This window comes from Bos indicus x Bos taurus, chromosome 21 (genome assembly GCF_003369695.1).
Source record: "Bos indicus x Bos taurus breed Angus x Brahman F1 hybrid chromosome 21, Bos_hybrid_MaternalHap_v2.0, whole genome shotgun sequence".
In the NCBI taxonomy this organism is placed as follows: domain Eukaryota; kingdom Metazoa; phylum Chordata; class Mammalia; order Artiodactyla; family Bovidae; genus Bos; species Bos indicus x Bos taurus.
In genome coordinates, this window is record NC_040096.1 from 27,998,131 (window position 1) to 28,017,282 (window position 19,152).

Genomic DNA, 19,152 nt, shown 5'->3' on the forward strand with positions numbered 1-19,152 from the left:
CTCCCTTCCCACCTAATCTTCTCATCCCACCCCTCTAGGTCAGCACAGAGCACCCAGCTAAGCTCCTTGTGCTATACAGCAGCTTCCCATTAGCTATCTAATTTACACATGGTAATGTATTTATGTCAGAACTACTCATTTGTTCCGCTCTCTCCTTCCCCTGCTGTGTCCACAGGGCCAATCTCTGTGTCTGTGTCTCTATTGCTGTCCTACAGATAGGTTCATCAGTACCATTTTCCTAGATTTCACATATATGTGTTAATATAGGATGTTTGTTTTCGTCTTTTTGACTTACTGCACTCTGTATGAGAGACTTTTTAGGTCCATCACATATACAAATGACCCTATTTTGTTCCTTTGAGTAATATTCCATTGTGTATGTATACCGCATATTCTTTATCCATTCTTCTGTTGTTGGACATTTAAGTTGTCTTCCTATCCTGGCTACTGCAAATAGTGCTGCAGTGAATATTGGGGTGCATTGAATTACAGTTTTCTCAGTGTCTGGCACAGGGATTTTTTTTTTTTTATAAGATAAATGATTAATGATGAAATCAGTTTTCACAACCACTTTCTGAAGAAGCAAGGATCCAGTTTGTCAGTTGAGACATCTCAGCCTCACCTGAACCACATGGATGGAGCTGGGGTTAGGTGGGAGATTTCTGGAGAATGCCAAGCAGACAAAAACCATCACTGGAGAACGTCAACATCTTACAGCACCCACTATTGCAATGGTGACCAGCATGATTTGGCTCATTTTACCCCCTGGGTTCAGAGGTGTGCATGTGCCATCAAGTCTTGTGACTATCCCTGAAGGCAAGTCATGGTATTTCCCCGTTTAACAGTGGAGGAAACTGAGGCCTGGCTGGGATCCTCAGCCACGATGTACACAGCTCCTCGGAACAGGCGTTTCTAGACGTCTGTTCGACAGAACAATGACCCCCGAGATGCCCACATCCTAACCTCTGGACACTGAATATCCACCTTACAGGAAAAAGAGGCTTCGTAGATGTGGGGAAGGGCCTCCAGTTGGGCAGATTTTCCTAGATTCTAAGGGTGGGCAGAATCGAGTCACTTGAGTTCTTTTTAATTTTATTGGAGTATAGTGTATAGATTTGGGTCCTTCTCCGTTTAGGACGACAAGGAGGAAAAGGGCTGGGGTGAGGCCCTGGGGGAGGGGAGGCCAGTGGTCAGGCCAGGGCAGCACAGGATATTGGGAACGGGGTGATGGGATGGTTCCCAGGGGCCTGGGACGCAGCCAGTGATCTATGGCGGGGTGGCGCTGGGGGCCTGCCCTCCAGAGGGGGCTCTCAGAGGCCGTGATCTCCCCGCGACTTCTGCGCAGAGCCGAACAGGGCGCGGTGGGCAGGACCTTCCGTCACATGCGCTAGGGAGCCCGCCAGGGGGCAGCGTGGCGCCCGGGGCAGGTGCCGGCGCAGGGGTACCTCGCTGTCACCTGTTCCACCCGCCGGAGGACTAGACCCCCGCGTTTCCTCATCCTGCAGGTGCCAGGCGAGCCGGGGAATCTGTGCTCTCCAGGGCCTCGAGGCCGGCCCCACAGGACCTGGGCCCCAGGTGCGCCCCCCGCAAGTCCGCCGAGAGTCGGGGCGAGGGCTCGGGGAGGGGGCTGGGCGCGCACGCATCTTTGTCCTCCTCCTGGTCTTCCCGCCGCGCGCTCTCGCCCGGCGAGGGGCGCTGGCGAGGCCAGGGCGGGGCGGGGCGCGGGCGTCCAGCCGCAGGCCGGTGCGGGGTGCGCCCGCGGGCCCCGCTGCGTGGGCCGGGCAGGAGCGGCCCTGCGTGCCGTATGCCGCGTTCGGGGCGCGCCCGCCGCTATCCAGCTTCCCGGGCTCGGCAGCATCTCGGTGCGCGGCTCACAAAGAGCTGCGGCGGCGGCCCCGCGCTCGGCCTTGGGGACACAGCGGCGGCGGCCGTGCACCCGCACGGCCCGGAGCTCGGGCCAGGTAAACCGGGGTCCGGGCCGGCCGACCCTTCCCCAGAGCGGCCGCAGCCTGGGGGCGCCGGGACGGGCGCGGGGGGCGCGATCGGGCGGCGCTGCGGGCGGGGGGCGCCGCGCGGATCAGGAGTACGGACCGGGCGAGCTCGGCGGGGCCGAGCTGGTGGCTCGCGCATCCCGGGCGGGGGCGCGGCGGCGAGGGGCGACTAGGCGCAGACCAGGGACGCAGACCCGCGGCGGCTGCCCGCTCGGGTCCCGCCGGGCTGGTCGGGCCGCTGGAGTATTCCGCGGCCCCTTTCGGCACTGGTACTGAGTCCCTGTGAGGGGCGGTAACTCCCGAGTTTGGGGTCTTTTCTGGGTTCCCTGTCACTCGAGAAGCCGAGCCCCGGTTTTCTAGCCCTCCACCCTTTTCCTTTATAACGAGGCCCAGCGGGAGAAACTCCTCAGTTAAAAATTCCACAGTCGGGTTCCCCTGGGCGGCCAGCGCTGGGCTGGGGGCGCGGCGCGAACCTGCCCGGTCTTCCCAGCCCCTTTCCCCTCGGCCTGGCTGCTACTGATGGTCTATGCGAAGGGCGAGGCCCCCGCCCCCGAGCCGGGCTGTGCCCCGGGCGGGCCAGGCAGCGGGCCTCGGTGTGCCAAGGCCGCGGGGCTGGGGACTTGGGGGTCGAAATTGCCCTGGACCCGGTGCCGAGGGAGGGTAGCTAGGGGCCCACCCTTCCCGAGCCTCGCTGAGCATGGAGGCTGAGATTGTACCTGCTTGTCTCAACTTAGTATTTACTTGCAGAAGGAAGACTTAATTTTTTTCACATATGTTTGGATCCGGCCTGATAGGGGCCAACCTCAAATCTGGTGGTTAAGCCAACTCATAAATGGCCGTGGGGACGGTCAACCCCCAAGTGGGGAATCTCCTTTGTGCCCTTCATCCCGTAGGCTGAGCTGTCCCTGACCTCTTCAGCCTCTGTCCCTTTTCTGAGAATACCGCCCCTCACATGCCCTCCTTCTTTCTCTTTGAGAAAAATAATGTTTTTGGGAATAATGACCTGAAGGCTTCCAGGGTGGGAACCACACAGCTTTTCCTGGGGTACACGTTCAGTTTGCTCTGCAGGGTACCCACAGCCTGGTGGATGGCTCCTTTCCCAAGCCTCTGGGTTAGTGGTCCTTCTGGTGAGGTGAGGTGAGGGGGAGGGTCTTGCCTTCTCTTGGGGGCTTCCATTCTTCAGGGGACACTGAGGGTCCTCCAGCCAGGATGCCCTGCCCTGTGCCCTCACTGCTGGGGGGCTGTCCGTCCTGCCTCCATCTGCACTCAGGAAAGGGGGTTGGTGGCTCCTGAGCAGCAAATGACCCTGGCATGGAGCCTGCTGGCACTCAGGATGGTGTCCAGGGTGTTAGTGAGCGAGTTGGAGCTTGCTGAGGAGTCAGCTTGCTGAGTGGGCTGCCTCCTGGGTGGGCACTGGCAGAGAGACCCTTGGATGGGTCTCCAGAGCTGCACTAGGTCTGGGTGGTGGCCCTAGTGACAGGCGCCCTGAGAGTCTGCTGTGGGGCCTGGCTCTCCAGACCTCTGCTCATTGGTTGGGGAGCAAGGTCGGGCCCCTCCCCCATTGCCTGCCTTCCCATCTCCAGGGTACTGGGCTTCTCTGCCTGGGAGAAGTGTGGGCTGAACCAGATGGGGTGTGTGTGTGTGTGTGTGTGTGTGCACACGCGCGCGCGCGCGCGCACGCGCGTTCCTGCCTGTGTGAACAAGAGAGGTGGGGTGGGCACTGGCACGTGGACGAAGCCTGTGTGGTCAGTTTCTTAATCTTTGGCCTCTTGCTTGTGTTCTCGGTTGCCCCGGGCTGGACTTGTGGTTTGTTAACTTGGCCCTGCCTTGGTACTTCTAACCCTTTAAAAAAAAAATTAGTTTCACAGGGATAATTGGTGGGGATGTATTGTGAAATGGAGGCGCATAAATAATCCAATTTGCCAACTGAGGTAAGAAATGCGGGATAGAAATAAAAGATAATTGTAAAAGACACCAGTCGCACCCCTGGAGCTGAGAGGGAGTGCCAAAACACCTTAATGTTTCCTAGACACACCTGAGGAACTCAGGAAAAGCTCGTGTGATGGGAAGTTTGCCTCGGGCTGGGCTTTGTTTGACTTGGGCAGCCCTGAGGTCTGTGGAGGGACAGGAGCCCCAGGGCACAAGCACAACCCCTCCCCTCCCACCAGGCTTCAGCTCTGCCTGCGCACTCCTCCCCATCCTAAGCCCTGAGCACCTGATCCAGGGACTCAGCAGGTCAGGGCCTCTGGTCACACTGGGGTCTGAAGTCTTGGACAGATGTTTGTGTCGGGGAAATTTGGAGGACTGGGTGCAGGTGGCCACAGAGGGAGGCCCTGAGCTGGCATGGAGGGCTTCCTTCCAGAACAAGTGGCAGAAAGCAGCGTTCTGCCTTGAGAAAGTGGCAGAGAGCTGGGGTTTCTGAGCCCTGACCTGGCAGGAATGGGGAGTGACGTGGACACTGACGGTTGTGTGGCTCCATCCCGTTGGTCATGTCTGAGATGATTGTTCACCAAGTGGGGCCTAGGTGCCCAGTTGGTGGTTGATAGTTGGCTGTGTGCCCACAGGGGGATTCTCTGGCCCCTTTCGAGGCCCCACCCACCACCTGGATTGGCTCCAGCTGGTGCCTCAGAGCAGCCTGCAGGCACGGGCTGACTCGGCTGTCATGGGTGCCTCTTCCCTGCCTCTCCTGTGGGCAGTCCTCCTCTCTCCCAGTCCTCTTGGATGCACAAGGGAGCCAGGGAGGACAGCGACCTTGTTGTCACGCAGCCAGGCTGTCTCGGTGGGGCTGAGATTCACGAGTCTTCTTGGGAACCCCCGACCCCGTTTCGGCAGGTGCTGTTGCTGCCTGACTTGTGATTTCTATGCTAGCTGCAGGGTGTCCCGGGCTGGGCTGGGCTGGTGTCCCTCACTCAAGCCTGCAGTGTCTCCCCAGGGCCCTCTCCACACCCTCAGCCTGATTTTTATTTCTGCAGGTTTATTTCCTCGCTCCCAGCCATGCCGTCAGGCAGGCTCATTGCCCAGGCTTGCTTTGTGTCATCCCCACCCCAGCCCCACCTGCCACCTTGGCCCGTGTCTATCTTTGATCATCCCAGATGAATATGGATTTTTCCCTTCTGCTCTGTCAGTTGCCAAGTTTGCTGAGCTCCTGCCTGCCTCAGGGCCTTTGCACTTGCTTTCCATCTCCCTGGCATGTGCCTCCTGCATATGTCCACCTGGCTTGCTCTCTCACTCACTTCTGTCTGTATTTCAGCTCCCTACATAAATTAGCATCATTTCTGCCTTTCATGTTAACCCTGCTTTGTGTTTCTTCTTAGGACCTAACACAATTTACGATATATATACTTTTATTCTGTCTCTTACCACTCCAACATAGAGACTGTGTTGACTTCTGTGTCCCTGAAACAAGAATAGTGCTTGGCACCTGGTTGACCCTCAGCCCAACTTGTTAAATGGATGAATGAATGAATGAAACCCCAGGAGCATCGTGCTTCCTTCCAGTACAAGCCTGGTGCCCTGCTGCTCCCTTCCCCAGACCCCACACCTAAAAACAGCTGCATTCACAGCTGGTCCCTCCCAGACCTCCAGCAGAACCTTGCCTACACTGGATTGGCAGGAGAGAGTGATGGAGAGGTGGGGGGTGGGGGGGCGGCAGGCCAGATGTCACGTGGCCGGAAGGCCATCCAGCCCCAGTAGTGGGCGTTCTGATCCTCCATGGAAGCTCCTCTGGGATTCTCGATTGTTTGGCTGGTCAGCTCTCAGGCTGTGCCTGCGCTCACCTCGGTTGGTCATGGATGTGCTGGGAATAAGACCCCCTCTGGCTCAAGTTCCCTACCTTCTTCACCTAAGTTTCTAAACTGGTCTTTCCTCTTATTCTCCCTACCTGATTCTCCCCACCTGATTCTCCCTACCTGTGCTCTGGCCCCACTGGAGGGAGCCACTGGTTTTATAAGGAGGACAACTGTCACTGATCTCTGGGGCCTTGGGTGAGCCACCAGCCCTGGGCGCCTTTCTCAGCCTCTGTCATAGGTGCCTGATAGCGCTTGCCAGGCTGGTTTTGATCCCAGAAGAAGTCCAGCACTGAACTGAGGTGAGAGGTTGGTGCTCGGCCAGAGCTTCCTGGATGCCAGTGGTCACAGGCTGGCTGTGGCTTCTTTCGTTTTACTGGGAGTTTGAAGGGTCAGCTTTGCTGGCTTTACATGCAGCCTAGTGGGAGACTGTCATGCTTCCTACACTCTCAGGTGCTGTTCTGATATAAGGGGCTGCATCTGTGGTTTTGTGCATGAAGGATCAAAATTAAAGAGAAAAAATACAGGCTTGAGATGCTGGCATCTCCTGACCACACAGATATTTGCATCTTGTGGGTTTTCTGGAAATGGAAGCACTCTGGCATTCGAAGGTGGTTTTGGATGGAGAAACTGACTGGGATGAAATACACATCACTGGGCACTTTTTATTTTTTTTTTAAAGATTCTTTTGTTGTGGAGATATTTTTTTAAGTCTTTATTGAATTTGTTACAATATTGCTTCTGTTGTTTATACTCTAGTTTTTTCGCTGTGAGGCTTGTGGGATCCTAGTTCTCTGACCAGAAATTGAACCTGCACCCCCTGCATTGGAAGGTGAAGTCTTAATCAAGGGACCTCCAGGGAAGTCCCTCATTGGGCAGTTCTGTGTGTTGCCTTCTCTTCCTTAGTATGTGCTGTTTAAATAGTTCTTTGCCAAGCATGAGAGGCATGTCTTCACTCGGCAGCGAGGTAACCTAGGACCAGGCAGTGGTGACTTGCTTAAGGCTGCTACTGTTTCAGGCATTGCTGAGATTGGTTGGTGAGCCTTCAGAGCCCATGATGTCCCTCCCCCACAATCCCCTATCACCTGCATCCTCCCTATCTCCCCCCTCAACATCTCAATGGGGCCCAGTTTGCATAAGATTTATTTTTAAACTGGGTGGGCATGACTAGGACTTGTGACCACCTATGTGATAGGTGTGTACATGTGCTCAGTTGCTCAGTTATGTCTCACTCTTTGCAACCCCATGGACTGTAACCTGCCAGGCTCGTCTGTTCACGGGATTCTCCAGGCAAGAATACTGGAGTAGGTTGCCATTCCCTTCTCCAGGGGATCTTCCCGAACCAGGGATCGAACTTGTGTCACCTGCATTGACAGACGCATTTACTGCTGAGCCACCAGGGAAGCCTATGTGATAGATACAATTCAGGAGCTCATTTTCAGCCTGTGCTTAGATAATCTGGTGGTGGTGAACTGTGTACCTTGAGCTCTGACTGGTGGTTGGAGAGTTATGGACACATCACGGGTAACCCTGGGGCCTTCATGGGGACAACAAGAGGGCCTGGGAGCTTGCCGCCCAGCACAACTGTCGTTGCTGGGTTTGTAAGGTGTTTTCCTCTTTGCATTTGGAGGTATCATGGGTTCTTTGCACTTCCTGCAAGCGACTTAGCAGCAGCAGCAGCCCCTGGACTAAACTCAGCTAAAAAACACTCAGCTGTGAAATACTTAGGTACTTGTTCTCAACAAATTCTAATTAGTCAACAGTCAGGAAGTAGGAGACCACTAGTGGCATTTAGAATTTTCATTTGGGAGATAGATATGTATCTATGTGTGATTTGTTGTTGTCCAGTTGCTCACTTGTGTCTGAGTTTGTTCATAACCCTATATATGATAGTATTTTTCAAAAATATGTGTTTATTTATTTCTCCATGATTTGGTTTTACATTCATGGAATTCATTCTCCAGCAAGGCAGCTCTAAACATGAATTTCTCTGAGCTGTCATGTGCATCGCTAATTTCCCTTTAAAAAATGTAGTTTAAAATGAATAACCAACAAGGACCTCCTATATAGCACAAGGAACTCTGCTCACCGTTATGCGGCAGCCTGGATGGGAAGGGAGTTTGGCGGAGAGTGGATACATGTATATGTATGGCTGAGTCCCTTTGCTGTCCACCTGAAACTATCACAACATAGTTAACCTCTATACCCCAATATAAAATAAGAAGTTTAAAGTTTGAAAAAGAAATGTTGTGTAGTTTTCCCCTGTTGGTCTGTCAAAGTCTTGGAAAAATCCATTGTTTGGAAACTAGGAGACCTGTTTGCTGAGCGGGTGCCTCTGTTTAGTGATGATGGATTTCTCACCCCACCTCCCCAATCAGACAGCAGGCGTGTAAGTTGCTCCAGTGAAACTCAGTTTGTGTTGCTGGGTCTTCCGGTGTGATGATGGGCCGTGTGTTCTGATATCTGTGCGTGTCACTCAGAGCCGGTGACAGCTGTCAGGGGTGGGGAATCGGGAGGTCCAGGAAGCCTCCAGCAGCCGCTGGCCAGAGAGGGCCTCCTCCTGAGAGGGGCACATCAAGGCCTGCCCTTTCCTCCTTGTCAGCCGGCCACTGCGGCAAGGACGGGGCTAGACCAGATGCGGGTGTGTGTGTGAGCGTCTGTTACAGTAGAGCGCCCGCTCGGTGCCAGTCGCCGGGTGTGCTCTGTGTGTGTGTCCCAGCTCGCCTGCCAGGCCTAGACACCAGGTGCTACCTTGGGACTCTAGCTGGACCCCTCTGGTTGCAGTGAACCCTGGTGGCTGACCACTGGAGAGTGGGTCCTGGTGCTGCCCACCTGGCCTGACCGCTTGAGTGCAAGTCCCTGAGGCAGGTCTGACCTCAGCCCTGCCTGGACGTGCCTTTCTCTGTGTCCATGTGCAGCAAAGATTCTGCCCCTGACCTTTCCCTGCCCTTTGAGGGGCAAACAGGAGGGAGCTGGCGTGTGGCAGGGTGGACATGCCATCAGCTCTCTGCTCTTGGGGGGACGTCCCTGAGCTGAAACTCTTCAGAGCAGGAGCCCCTCCAGACCGAGAACTCTTGATTGTGTGTCTCCTTTGGGCTTTTTCAGGTTTCGGCTTTTCAATTAATTGCATTTCCTCAAGGAATGGTTTTCTTCTTGATCACAGGCTGATCTGTGCTTAATCAGCAGTGAGAACAGCGCTGCCTCAGTGGCTGTGACACCCCCCCCTGCCTCCCCAAAGGCAGAGACATCTCTTGCTGCGTCCACTTCATGAGGGAGTTGCCCTGGGGGCGGGGGTCCCTGGATATGGCAGTATTCTCTCCACTCCTAGCTTTGGGAACCCTTCCTTAACTCTGCATGTGTTGCTCCTTTTATCCATTATGAGATGACTTGTCTGATAATGGAAAAAGGGGTGCCAGGCACTTTAATGGCAGCCCCTAGCATTTCCCTTCCAGCCCTCTCATCTGTGAGGTCTCTGCAGTGCTAGTGCAGGGGCAGGTGCTCTTCTCTTTAGTTACCCTGGAACCCTTTTGCCAGGGGCTCCATCCAACCATCCATCCACCCATCCACCCATCCACCCATCCATCCATCCAACCATCCATCCATCCAACAGTTATTTCCTGAGTGCCGGCTGTGTTCCATTATTCTGATCCCTGTCTTGAGCTGGGTGTAGTCAGGAGAGGAGTGAAGGGGAGCTACTGGAGGGTGTGGGGGGATCAGATGCCGAGTGTGACTCTGGCCCCAGAGTGTCTGCCCCCAGAGTATCCCAGGGTGAAGGTGTGAGCACCCAGCATGGGGCGGGGGGGACTTGGGTTAGGTACCCCATCCTGAAAGAGTGGGTGGATTTGCCCATCTAGAGCTCAGGCCAGAGGGGCCAGTCTGGAGAGGGTACCCAGTATGGGGGTGAGGGCTGAGTGTTTGGTGGTAGGATAATGTGGTTTGGGCAGGTCAGAGCAGGAGATGGTGGGTCTTGACCGTCTGGGTCTTGAGCAGCCTTGGACGTGTGGGGGCATCTCACTGTAGTTGGGGGCAAAACAGATGGGAAGACAAGTACTCTGTCCCGTGATGTATCTAGGAGGTGTTTCCATCACTCAGCTTCGGGGTCCAGTGGACCACGGGAGGGGACGTTAAGGATGAGGAGGGGGGGTGTGCTGAGAGCTAGGGCGGGTCGGGGAGGCTTGGGGAGTGGGAAAGGACAGAGCTCCCTGCTTGATGTGGGCAGAGGCTGCCATGTCCACATCCTGGCCTTGCTAGCTCAGATGTTTAACTTTACCCTTTAGAGATTTATAGACTTTCTAGATTAAATCACCACTGTTCCTCTATAAGAATGACAAAGTCCCTGGCAAACCATAAGTCATGTTATTAATTTGCTCACATGGAGTTAAACTCCATGGCCCCGCTGACTTATTTGGAAGGACAAGGGATGGATGGCTGGGAGGGCTCTGTCCAGTTGTTGGCAAGTGTGAAAGTCTAGAGGGACCCAGGTCGAGGTAATGGGGCTGTCCTCCCCAGCAGGTGGCTGTCCTCGTCCCATTGCCAAGGCTCCTGGGGACTTTCTGGCATCTGTAGGGAGGGGGACTGAGTCCTGCACCAGCTGTGCAGAGGGCAAGGGCAGGGGGAAGGAGGGAGTAGCCAGGCTGCAGGTCAAAAAGCTGGGCTCCAGGGGCCTGTGCAGACTGGTGAGCTTTTGGAGGGGTGTCCTGAAGGGCTTTTCTCTGGGGCCCCGAAACCCTGGGAATTCACAACTCGTCTTTTCTTCCTCTTTTGGGCTCTGATGTGCTATTCATCCTCTGGGTAATGAAGGGTCAGAAGAAAGTCTCAGGGCTTCCCTGGTGGCTCAGTGGTAAAGAATCCACCTGCCAATGCAGGAGACATGGGTTTGATCCCTGGTCTGGGAAGATCCCACATGCTGCGGAGCGACTAAGCACATGTGCCACAACTACTGAGCCTGTGCTCCACAGCAAGAGAAGCCACCACAATGAGAAGCCTGTGCATCACAGCTGGAGAGTAGCCCCCACTCGCCATAACTAGAGAAAAGCCTGCACAGCAACGAAGACCCAGTGCAGCCAAAAATAAATAAAGAGAACACGTCTTAAAGCTGTTTCCCTTTTTAGTCAGCCTGCTGTTTGCGCTGGCACAGGTGGGGTAGGTATCATTCCCTCTCCAAGGCTCCTGGCTCTGGGGGGACCCGGCTGAGATGCTGGCGAATGCCTCTTGCATGGCTTACTGCCCTGTGCCAGCGGTGGAAACTGCCTGCTAGCTGCAGGGCAGTTATTGTAGGAGTCAAGATTTGTTGGGAGAAAGATACATTTGTTGGGGGATGGGTGCTCTCTGTGTGCTGACCTTTCTGCCTTCAAGGCCCATGTGGCTGCTATAGGTGGTGGTTACTGCTGCAGGAGGAGCAGGTCTTGCACTAACTCTCCTGGTGGTTTTCATCAAACACCGAGAGTATGCTGCAGTTTATGTTGACTGATGTCTCAAACCAGCTTTCTTCCTTTACAGTGATAAAGAGAAGTTAGACTTAGGTGTATTTGTGTGTGTGTGTGTGTGTCTTTGTGTGCTCAGTCAGTCAGTCAGTCGTGTCCGACTCTTCATGACCCCCCATGGACTGTAGCCCATCAGGCTCCTCTGTCCATGGGTTGCCATTTCCTCTTCCAGGGGATCTTCCCAGTCCAAGGATTGAATCCACGTCTCCTGTGTCTCCTGCATTGGCAGGTGGACTGTTTACCACTGAGTCCCCTGGGAAGTCCCTGGTGTATTTAGCATCCAATATTTCAAGGCAGAAAGCCAGAGGTCACGCTGGTGGCATGGCTGCCTCTCCATGGTTCCCACGTGTGGTACCCATAGCCATCGACAGGCCATCACTGTGCAGACCTGGTCAGCAGCTGCTGCTGACCGATGCGGAAGAATCCGTAAACACATGCATTTGTATAAATATAAATATTGTTTAATGTCCCAAGTAATGAGCACTTCCTTGAAATGACATTAGCTCTTGTTTCAAGGAAGTGAGTGGAGGCATAGCACATTAATTTGGGACTGAATTTTGTCTCGCTCATCCCGGTTACTGACAGTGGTCTTCAGGTTCTCATATGTTTTCCTTCTGGAAACCATCCAGGCTGATAGGGGCCTGGAGGCTGTGGTGGGCGTTCACTGTCCAGAATTCATGGCCACTCGTCGCTCGCATCCACCTGGACCTCACGTCTCATGGCCTGACACCAAAAACATGTTTCTTCTCCACACATGTATTTAGTGGAAAATGTTCTAACAGATTACTCATTTTGAAAGTATGCACTGTCCAAGGAAAAGGAAACAACTGAAGAGAAAAAGGGCCCAGAGACATTTCACCCCTTAAAAAGGCCCAATAACCATATGGAAAGGTCCTCAACTCCATTAGTCATCAAGGAGGGAAATGTATATAAACTGTAACCGTGTTTGGATTCTCTGTAGAACCAGAACCAATAGTGTGTGTGTGTGTGTGTGTATTGTTCGTTGTTGTTCAGTCACTGAGTTGTGTCTGACTCTCTGCGATCTCATGGACTGCAGCACGCCAGGATTCCCTGTCCTTCACTTTCTCCTGGACTTTGCTCAGACTTATGTCCATTGAGTTGGTAATGTCATCCAACCATATCATCCTCTGTCGCCCCCTTCTCCTCCTGCCCTCAGTCTTTCCCACATCAGTCATGAGGTCTCCTGAGTCAGTGAGTCAACTTTTCGAATCAGGTGGTCAAAGGATTGGAGCTGCAGCTTCAGTCCTTCCAATGAATGTTCAGGGTTGATTTCCTTTAGGATTGACTGGTTTGATCTCCTTGTTGTGCAAGGTACTCTCAAGAATCTTCTCCAGCACCAGAGTTTGAAGGCATCAATTCTTTGGCACTCAGCCTTCTTTATGGTCCAAGTCTCACATCTGTACATGACTACTGCAAAAACCATAGCTTTGACTGTATTAATCTTGGGGTTTCCCTTGTGGCTCAGGCAGTAAAGAATCTGCCTGTAATGTAGAAGACTGGGGTTCAATCCCTGAGTCAGGAAGATCCCCTGGAGAAGGGAATGGCAACCCACTCCAGTATTCTTGCCTGGGAATTTCCGTGGACAGAGGATCGTGGCAGTTTATAGTCCATGGGGTCATAAAGAGTCAGACATGACTAATAGACTAACACCTTCACTTCACGTCCAAACTGCCAGTACACATAGTGTGTATTATATATATTTGTTTGTTTTTTTTGGCTGTGCCACACTCTGCTTGTGGGATCTTAGCTCCCTGACCTGGGATAGAACCCAGGGCCCTGTCAGTGAGAGCCCCAAGTCCTAACCACTAGATGGCCAGGGAATTCCCCACAAGGGTCCTTCTGAGAGAGGCAGAGGAGAGTGGAAACAGAGGAGAAGGCAGGGACGATGGAGGCAGAGACTGTCAAGGATTGTGACCACATGTCAAGGGTTGTCAGCAGAGGTGATCACCCCTGGAGTCTCCAGGAGGTGAGCAGCCCTGCCGACGCCTTGACCTCCGTCACTGAACCTGCTTCCAGACTCCCAGTCTCCTGAACTTGAGTTGTTTAAAGCCCTGTATCTGGGGCCCATTTCTTCCAGGGGCCACAGGAGGCTAACAGAGCCATCAGGACACGTGCACCAGAGCGTCCAAGGCAGGTAGTTGTCACCCCAAGCTACAGACAATCCTAGGTCCCCCAGCAGCTGCTCCCCTTGCACCGAGGCTTGTCACACACGAAACATCCTGCAGATCTGCACATGTGCAGTAGCCTGGAGGAGTCCTGGCACATAATGCTGAGCCAAAACCCCAGACATGAGAGTCCTTAGTTCCTCCAGCGTGGCTCCACTGATAGGAAGGACAGCGGGCTGCTTATCCATGTGGGGTGGGATGTCGGGGTGCCCTTTGGGAGATGGTGATTGGAGGGGCACCAGGAGGGCAGAGGGCTTCTAGGGGATGCTGACAATGTCCCATTTCTTTTATTCTTTTTTTGAAAATTTTATTGAAGTAGAGTTGATTGATAATGTTGTGTTAATTTCTTCTGTACAGCAGAGTGACTCAATTATATAATTCTTTTTCATATTCTTTTTCCATTATGGTTTATGGCAGGATTTTGTTTTTTTTACTTATGACCATAGAAATCTTTTAAAAACTTTTTATTTTGTATTGGGGTATAGCCAGTTGACAGTGTTGTGATCGTTTCAGGTGGACAGTAAAGAGACTTAGCCATACATATACATGTATCCATTCTCCCCCAAACTCCCCTCCCATCTAGGCTGCCACATAGCATTGAGCAGAGCTCCCTGTGCTATACAGTAGGTCCTTGTTGGTTATCCAGTTTCAATATAGCAGTTACCACAGGATATCAAATATGTTTCCATATGTTATACAGTAGGACCTTGTTTATCCATGCTCTGTATACTAGTTTGGACCTGCAAATTCCAGTCTCCCAATCCTTCCCTCCATCACCCCTCCCTCTTGGCAACCACAAGTGTGTCCTCCATGTCTGTGAGTCTGTTCCTGTTTTGTAGGCAGGTTCACCTGTGCCAAATTTTAGATTCCACATGTAAGTGATATGGTATTTGTCTTCCTCTTTCTGACTTCACTTAGTATGATCATCTGTATTGCTGCAAAAAGTGTCTCATTTCTTGTTCTGCGTGTGGTTTGCATGAGTGGGTTCAAATTTATGATAAGGACGTTTTCAGTACCTATATTAAACTTCAATGAAAAGTGGGGAAAAAAGCAGTATAGCATCTTGGAATCTTCAAGGAGAACTTTAAATTGACTGACTCATGGCTTCTTTTCCTGCTGGAACAATAATATCAAAATCAAGATTATATTTAATTTAATGTGAGATGATTAAATGAGGCCATTCCAACAAGTGCTTATTAATATGCAGATACACACTGTGTTTTCAAAATGAAATCAGAGTCCATAAACCCAAGTAGGATGCTGAGATCTCCGGTCAAGTAATTGATATGGATTCATTCTCTCCATGAAAGTTTTCCTTATGCACAAAGAAGGAGCTGAGCCCTTAAGGAAAACCGGACATAAACAGCCTGAACATTTGAGGGTCATGTGCTCTGTGGTGAGTGGGAAACCAGAGAGTTTTAGGAAGAGACCAGAGTTTGTGTGTGTGTGTGTGTGTGTGTGTGTGTGTGTGTGTGTGTATACAACTCCTTTGGGTCAGTGGGGGTGTGTGTGTGTGTGTGTGTGTGTGTACAACTTCTTTGGGTCAGCCCAGAAATTTTAGTTGGGTGTTCTGTGGGCCCCCTGCCTGGTGCTTTCCTGGCCACCCTGCCCAAGATCCTAGAGGTCTTGCTGTCTGTGCCCACAACTCTCCCCGGCCCCTCACACCCCTCCAGCTGTGCTGGGAGACTGTCCATCAGCTGCCCACGCAGTGACCACTTGGCTTCATGGGTTGTATCCTGCATGTGGTCATCACATCTGCCCTGGGCCCGTGTGGTCTCTGCTCTTGCTCCGTCTGAAATAGATGAGATCCACAGCACAGTGGTCTCTTCCGAGGTGGTCCATGGAGATGCAAAGGGGGTGGGGTGGCACCATGTGGCCTCAGCAGTTCTGGCAGTGCTCCTGGCTCCACCCTGATGGACTCTCATCCCTGACCTGCTGCTGGGATAGCATGCCGGCTTCTCCTGTGTGGTCTGAGGATCAGGACCGGGGTCTGAGGGGTGTGTTTGTCCAGGCGGAGGCTGGGGTCCGGGCATGGGTGCTTCGGTGCTGCCCTCACCTCCTGTGCCTGTTGGGAGCTGGCCTGGCACAGCAGGCTCTGCGGCTGTGGTCAGCCTCTCGCTGGTCTCGTGGCAGGTGTTTGTGATACAGACAGCACCTTTAATGGTGGGGATGGGGGAGGGATTCTTCCATGAGCTTGGCACGCGCCTCCCTCTCGGCTGTTCTTCCACCTGCTGCGATGGGAGTTTGTCTATCAGGCACTGACCAGCCCCTCACTTGGATGCTGGGCTTGTTTAGAGTGTTTTCTGCCCTGAAGGATGCTGGGATAAATACCCTGTAGCTCTGCTCTTCTCTTTTGTCAGATCCCCTGGTTCTTTATGATATGTTTCCAGAGGTAGAATGGCTGGGCTGAAGGTGAAGACTGCAGATTGACCTCTAGAAAGGCTCAGATGCCCACAGACGGTGTGTGTGTGGGGGCCTGCTTTCCTTCCCTCCCCCTTTCCTGTCCTCTCTCCCCACCCCTACCCTCGCACTGCTCCTCCACATCCCTGCTCCCTCCTGTGATGCTGCACCATCGAGCAGCATCCAGCAAATACCGTTCCAGCTACCTGTCTGGGGCCTCCCAGCTCACAGGCTCCCTGGGGACCCTTGTCCAGGGTTTGCTTGTGGGTTTTAAGAGGAAACCAAGAACCAATGGGGGAGCCTGTGGAGAGCCTCAGAGGCTTCCCCAGGACATACAGGCCGATAGTGAGGTGTGATGATGTTCTTCCAGAGAGAAATCCCTTCCCTGGGAGCTCCTCACCCCAGGCAGGGGGTGCTGGGGCACTGACCCCATAGGCAGGGACCGGAACCCTGGGCTTACAAGCCATTTGATGTTGTAGTTGTTCAGTCTCTAAGTCCTGTCTGACTATGACCCCATGGACTGCAGCATGCCAGGCTTCTCTGTCCTTCACTATCTCCTAGTAGTAGTGTTAGTCGCTCAGTCGTGTCTGACTCTTTGCAGCCCCACGGACTGTAGCCCACCCAGCTCCTCTGTCCATGGGATTCTTCAAGCAAGAATACTGGAGTGGACTGCCATTCCCTTCTCCAGGAGATCTTCCCAACCCAGGGATTGAACCCAGGTCTCCTGTGTTGCAGGCAGATTCTTTACCATTTGAGCTACAGGGAAGACCTCACTATCTCCTAGAGTTTGCTCAAATGCATGTCCATTGAGCTGATGATGCCATCCAACCATCTCATCCTCTGTCGACCCCTTTTCCTCCTGCCCTCAATCTTTCTCAGCATCAGGGCCTTTTCCAGTGAGTCGACTCTTTGCATCAGGTGGACAAAGGATTGAAGCTTCGACTTAAGCATCAGTCCTTCTGATGAATATTCAGGTTTGATTTCCTTTAGGATTGACTGGTTGGCTCTCCTTGCTGTCCAAGGGACTCTCAAGAGTCTTCTCCAACACCATGGTTCGAAAGCATCAATTTTTTGGTGTTCAGCCTGCTTTAATGGTCCAACTCTCACATCCATACATAACTGCTGGAAAAACCATAACTTTGACTATACAGACCTTTGTCGGTAAAGTGATGTCTCTTCTTTTAAAATACGCTGTCTAGAATTGTCACAACTTTCCTTTCAAAGAGCAAGCATCTTTTAATTTCATGGCTGCAGTCACCATCCTCTGGATTTTGGAGCATAAGAAAATAAAATCTGTAACTGTTTCCACTTTTCTCCCTTCTATTTGCCGTGAAGTGATGGGACTGGATGCTGTGATCAGTTTTATAAATATTAAGTTTTAAGCCAGCTTTTCACTCTCCTCTTTCACCCTCATCAAGAGACTCTTTAGTTCCTCTTCATTTTCTGCCATTTGAGTGGTATCATCTACATATCTGAGGTTGTTGATATTTTTCCCAAAAATTTTGATTCCAGCTTGGGAGTCATCCAGCCTGGCACTTCTCATGATATACTCTGCATATTAAGTTAAATAAGCACAGTGACAATATACAGCTTTGATGTACTCCTTTCCCAATTTGAACTAGCCTGTTGTTCCATGTCCACAAGTCATTATTTATGTTTAAAATATCTTATTTTGGGGACTTCCCTGATGGTCCAGTGGTTAAGACTCCACACTTCCAGTGCAGGGGGTGTGAGTTTGATCCATGGACTGGGAACTAAGCTCCCAAATGCCACAGTATGTGGCCAAAAATTTAAAAAGGAAAATCTTATTTTTCTGTTGGTTTGGCAAATTGGATTGATGCCATACCCTCTTCCTGAACCACCCAGGACCGCCCCAGTGCATGGGTCAGGGTGGTCACCACTGTGAGATGCTTGGCTGATGTTCTGTCCCCACGGACGGATGTTGTTGGCTGCCCTTGAAATCCAAGGAGAAGCTGCTGCCCAATTCTGAGGCCCCATGGGGGTCTTTGTCCTCCTTTCTCAGAGGCAGCAGATTCGTGGATTCGCTCTGTTGAGCTGGAAGGAAGAATTTTAAAATTTCCTCTGGTTGAAGAACCCAAAATGGAACAATCTACATCAGTTCCCCCAAATGGGACTTTTAGGCAAGGGCTTGGAAAATGGACTGTTTCCTGTGCATGAAAGCAAAGTCTGTGGGAATTCCTGGTAAGGAATTTTAAAGTGCTCGTCTACTCAGCCTCATTCTGAAATCCTGAGAGTCTTAAAAGACAGAAAGAAGTTGCCCGAAGGAGGTCCAGTCCGAGTGGGGGAGGCTGAGGAGGCCTGCTGCTCTCTGCCGCGGTTCCCTTCCTCCAGGTCTGTGGCACTGTGTGTAAACAAGCGTGAGCGTCTCTGTCACTTCTAAGATTCTTTAAAAATAATTATTTTCTCCATTTATTTATTTGTTTTCATTTATTTTATATATTTGGCTGTGCTGGGTCTTAGTTGCAGAGTGTGGAATCTTTAGTTATGGCATGTCGGATCTAGCTCCCTGACTAGGGATTGGACCTGGGGCTCCCTGCATTGGGAGCTCAGAGGCTTAGCCACTGGACCACCAGAGAAGTCCCCACTGCTAAGATTCTGACATTCAGGAATGATTTTGAACCTTCTTTGGGTACATGCTATTTTCTGAGTTGCAGTTTCTGTGTATTATTTCATTATTATTTCTATTATTTTATAATTAAAATATAGAGATACAGCATCTCTGGTTTTCAAATATTGCCTTCAAATAAAGATCTTGCATCTCTAGAGCCTGCTGGAGCTGTGAGTGTTTGGATTTTTGCTGCCCCATCTTCCAGGAACCCACTCCCCACTGCGGTCCCTGACACCCCGTTTCTGGCCTTGTTCAGGATCACTTCCTCCACTCACAGGAGAATGCCCAGTGGGAGGAATCGGCAGGACTTTCTGTGGTGTCTTCAGAGCCGTAGGAGGCAGAACCAGGCCAGCCATGTCGTATTTTCGTGGGGGAGCATCTAGCAAAAAGACCCACTCTTTCCCTGGGGTATCAGCAGCTCTGGTTGGAGGGATAGCAAGGGGTAGTAACGGGACAGCTGCTGTGGACAGAAAGTGGCCCCTAGTATGTGGGAATGGATGACAAGTCAAGGCCCTTGGGTGGGAGATAAGTATGAGTGAGGTCTGACACCAGGGGGCTAGTGAGCTCTGTTATTTGAGAATAATGTGTTTCCCTGATTAGTGGGATAGGAGTTCTGTTTTGTTGGGACCTTCCAATTTAGGATGGGTTCTGGAATTTGTATTCTAGCTGTTATTATTT

General features: G+C 52.0%; 1 protein-coding gene across 4 annotated transcripts in view; it reads left to right on the forward strand.

The window, feature by feature from the left end:
• Positions 1-1,406: 1,406 nt before the first annotated feature.
• APBA2 (amyloid beta precursor protein binding family A member 2) overlaps positions 1,407-19,152 on the forward strand; it is a 138,700-nt gene continuing 120,954 nt past the window's right edge. The window contains exon 1 of one of the 4 annotated variants that reach the window (XM_027520847.1): positions 1,407-1,575. The gene's annotated coding sequence lies outside the window, so the exon portion shown is untranslated. Of the gene's footprint in view, positions 1,576-1,862; positions 1,962-19,152 lie in introns of those variants that run through there. The other 3 variants (XM_027520846.1, XM_027520848.1, XM_027520845.1) reach the window with 3 other exon arrangements.